Genomic DNA, 4,881 nt, shown 5'->3' with positions numbered 1-4,881 from the left:
ACACCTCGGTACTTCACCCCGAGTGGCATCTTAACACTTCGATGCTTCACTCTTTATTTTACGGAGTGGCGTCTTAACACCTCGACACTTCACTCCTAGGTGGCATCTTAACACCTCGATGCTTCACCCGTCAATTACTTAGAGTGGCATCTTAACACCTTGATGCTTCACTTCGAGTGGCGTCTTAACACCTCGACACTTCACTCGTCACGTGAAACGTGGTGTCTTAGCACCTCGACACTTCACATCTCACGCTACAATAAATAGATACATTATATACTTACGCATATAATTATTCTACTCACCTTAGAGTCTTTTGCGAAAGATAACCGAGCTTGCAACTTCAATGTAACATGCCTATTACATTTAGCACATAATCAATCACAACTCAAGTTGGTCAACCAACTTACTCCCCATTCTAATGCCATTTTGACCCAAGGTGCAATTTCGACCCATTTGCACCCTTAACCCTAATATTTAGGTCAACACCAACAAAACCCTAACACTAGCCAAATATGGTCTTAAACACTTTATAATCACAAGTTTAGTGTGTTCTCATACACATTTAACAACCTAGGTCGCCCGAGACCCATTTGACCCATTTCGAGGTCAACACTCCCATTTGGGTCACCCACAACCCAAATGACACCCACTAACATTAACTACAAATGTGCTAGTGATTTACTAAGCCTTTAAGACCCATTTACACACTTTAACTTTTCAAAACCCTAGGTTAGTCACCTTTTAGGTCTTCATGACCCAAACTTACCCAAAACCCCCAAATAACTAACAAATGGGTTTTAAGTGCAACACTAACCCAAACCCTAACCCTTAACACAATTAAAGTAAAGAAATTAGGTTTTATAACTTACCAACACAATCAAAACGTAGCTAACGACTAGATGAACAACTTTAGAACTCGCACTAAGACCCTATTCCACCTCTTCCTTCCTTTAATGGAGCTCTCTCACTCTAGAACTTCCTCTCTCTCTCTAGAATTTAGTGGAGGGAGATAAAGTAGATGGAAATGGAGTAATGAGGCTCACCAAAACTGATCTAGGGTCTTAAAGTCGTCCACAATGTGAAATTACCAAGTTACCCCTTTTAAATATCAAAAACACAAAAACAGGCTCGTCAGACCATCTGAACGGCGTCCAGATTTCTGGACGGCGTCCAGCCCTTCAAAACGGGACGGCGTCCCACCATTTTGGACGGCGTCCAACCTAGCTGAGAAAACAGGATCTTACATAACATCTAACAACATTTAATCAACCAAAATCAAAGATTTGACGAACCCATTTCAAGTGTTCATGCTAGTTACTCAAAATAACGAGATTGAGCAAACAAATCACATATTCATGTTAGACTTGAGCCATAGACACTAACTAACACATTTATTAGTCAAGAACATCAAGAACAAGAAATCTAGAGTTTTAGAAAAGTTACCCAAAAGAGATGAAATTGGTATGGAATTGAAGAGGAAGATGCAAGGATTTCAAATATGTAATTTGTTTTGTGATGAGCTTCCTAGATCCGAATTAGATGATGAATCTTTGATTGTGTGAGTTGAGAGAAAAAATGGAAGTAAGAAAAGAGAGAAGAGGTTGAATGAATGAGTGGTGGTGGTGGGGTTTGACTAGTTGACCTAGTCAACTAGTTTGACCCCTTGGCAACTTTGGCCCCTCAAGTTTAAAAGTTGGTGCGTGAATTAACCGAACGAAATATTTTAAATACGGTAAGGTAACGAGAGATGTTATAATTAAATAACGGAAAATATTAATATGCTAGTCAACGGAAGATACGAATTTAGATAACGAAAGATATTATTTAAAAAAAAAGACGGCGTTAAAATAAATTAACGGAAACAGGCGGGTTATTACACCAAGAGATTGTTTGCTTCGCCGATTACCGTTTGCAAAAGCCGTTGGGAATTGTTAAAGAAGTTGAAATCATCGTTGGTTAAGCTTTTTATAAAGTTAATTTTGTGGTTATGGACATGGAAGAAGATCCTATAACTCCTTTACTTTTGGGATCGCCGTTTTTAGCTACCGCTCGAGCAACCATTGACTATGCAAATAATACTTTGATCATTCGTTATGGTGCTATTATTGAATCCATTCCATTAGTCCCTAGATCTAGAGTTCCACGAACAAATGTGAAAATGGTTAAAATTGATAAAGAGGATGATGATGAGATTATTGTTGATAAAATAGTGACGAAATTCTTGAAGGAACAATATAAGATTAGTGAAGAAGTGAGGAGACAGATCCATGATTTAAATGTTAAATTTGAAATGTTGTTTCGTAGGGGTCTTAACTTTCTTAGAGCAAATTAAAATGCTAAATGAGATTGAGAAGAACAAGTGTGGGGAATATAAGCCTAAGGAGTAATCCTGATGGAAGAATGAGTCGCGCAACCGACTCTATAATCAAAACTACCTATCCCTATATGTTTATTAGGATTATGTTTTCTAAATTTTTAGTTATTTATTTGCTATTTAATTATAAATGTAAGAGCAATATAGCTCCTAAATGTTAAAGTGATAAAGTGATAAAGTTATTAATAAAATATTATGTTTATGTTATATCTTGCATTGTTTAACAATTTCTGTCAAGTTGTTTATCTCGAATCGAAAGAAATCAATTCTGCAATTATTCTACAATCTTACAGTCAAGTAACATCACTATTTCCCTTATTTTTAATTATGTCTTTCATTTATTATTATTTTGAATTATAAATGCAAATGACGACGTTACATAATCTAAGTGTGGGGAGGGAAGTGATTAATCGCTTAAAAAATTAAAGAGATAATTTTTTTTTCCCAAAATTGGAAATAATTGCAAAACTGGGTACAAATTAATTTTTTTTAGGAAGTATAAATTCTTAGTCAAACTTATGTCTTTTTACTAACTTAATCTTAAAATAATAATAGAACTACTCTCAACTTCGAGATAGGACTACTTGTTTAAGATAAGAAGTAAACGCCAAATTTTGTGAAACGATTACAATCTTATAGCCACTACCATATGACATAATAAGCATGGAACACTGAGGCAGCAAAAGAGTCTCAATAAGGGCCAACTTAGAAAATTGCCAAATGTAAAGCTAAAAGCTAAGCATGAAAGCAAAAGATTTAAAAAGCAAAAGAAATAAAAAGCAAAAGAGCCCCATGAATGCCAATAAGAGTGAGGCGGTTTTGGACAGTCACGAGAGTAGTGACCCTTTTGCCCACAATTGAAACATGTGACCATGTGACCACTAGAAGCACCCCTCTTCACGCTACCGACACTTTCGTTTGCTCCCTTACTCTTCTTGTTCGAAAAACTAGAAGCTTCAAACTTTCTTTTACTTGGCACATAACTAACCGGACTCGGAGCTTGCGCTTCAAACCCTTTTGCCACCGCCAAAAGCTTAGCGAAATTTTCAACATGACCGATACTAAGTTTACCCTTTAAATCATCTCTAAGGGTTGCATGAAAGTCTTCCATTAGCATTTGATCATTTCCCGCATACTCGGGACGAAAATGTGCCTTAGCGAGAAAGTTGGTTTTAAGAGTGTTTAGGTCCATAGACCCTTGACGCATGTTCCTTAACTCGTTGCGCAATTTGGAAAGATCCGCTTGCGTACGATATTCAAGGAAAAACTCCTTCTTGAAATCCGCCCAAGATAACCCCACAAAAGCCGCATCACCCACCATATCAATCTTGCCATCGAGCCAATCTTTAGCATGGCCCCTTAACAAACTAGTAGCAAGCCTTGTTTTCTTTTGTGGAGGGCACTCGGTCGTGCAAAAATAACCTTCAACATCGGAAATCCAAGCCGCACTCTTCATGGGTTCGAGATCCCCGTGAAAGTGAGGAGGCTTAGTCGCCAAGAAGTTCTTGTAGCTAAACTCCAACTCGCCCACATTTTGAGGTCTAGGAAACCTCCTTTCAACTTCTTCTTTAACGGTATTAGTCATCCGTTCTTGAATCATATCGACAATTTGTTCCGAAACCGACTCTTCGAGAATTTGCTTAACCTTTCGAGAGAAAACCGAAACATAGTTTTCTAGAGCGGCCTCTATTTTGGTGGTCATCTCGTCCGTTTCCTCCGCATGAGAAGGACCACCGTTGCCATTCGTATTCGTTCCGTTTCTCGTCTTCATTCTAAAGATTAAAAATGGATTAGACATCACCAACAATTTAATACACATATACACCTATGCATATGACCGCACACGCACCACATCTAGTTCGATACTTATCGCACATCCTCGCTTGATTTGACTTGCAACCGTAATAGTGGTCGCGACTCACTATTACGCTCACATGCCTTGCCATACTCAAACGTATCACAACCATCTCGCTCGATGTTCAAAACAATAACACATGATTAGTAATATCATATCATAGCATAGTTAGTCCACCTATGCATCAAAGAACTAATCAAAGCCCGCACCGACCCGTAGTCCTACAAGTCCCGCATATAATTCCACAACACAAAAGTCTAAGTCTAGGCACCTATCTCAAGTCACCTAAATCCCTTAGACCACGCTCTGATACCACTTGTAACAACCCAACCCGTAATCCTTACGATAAATTTTTTTTTATACTACACAATTACACGCCAATTAAATATGCAACCCATTTCACGAGTTCTATTTAAAACGCACAACAATTAATTGTTTACAATAGGCACGAGGGCCACGAATAAAGTTTAGTACAAGTTTGACCCATCACAAATGATAGTTTATAAACCAAACGACGTTCCGAGCATGGTTTGGGACTAAACTACCCAAAACTAGGCCAACTTCCAAAAGCTCCAACATAACAACAACAAGGGACACCTAGTGCCCAACGACCCCCTTGCCCTTGCCCGCGCCTGCATCTAAAAAGATA

The sequence above is a fragment of the Rutidosis leptorrhynchoides genome, chromosome 2, assembly GCF_046630445.1.
Source record: "Rutidosis leptorrhynchoides isolate AG116_Rl617_1_P2 chromosome 2, CSIRO_AGI_Rlap_v1, whole genome shotgun sequence".
NCBI lineage: Eukaryota > Viridiplantae > Streptophyta > Magnoliopsida > Asterales > Asteraceae > Rutidosis > Rutidosis leptorrhynchoides.
Note: the sequence above shows the minus strand (reverse complement) of the source record.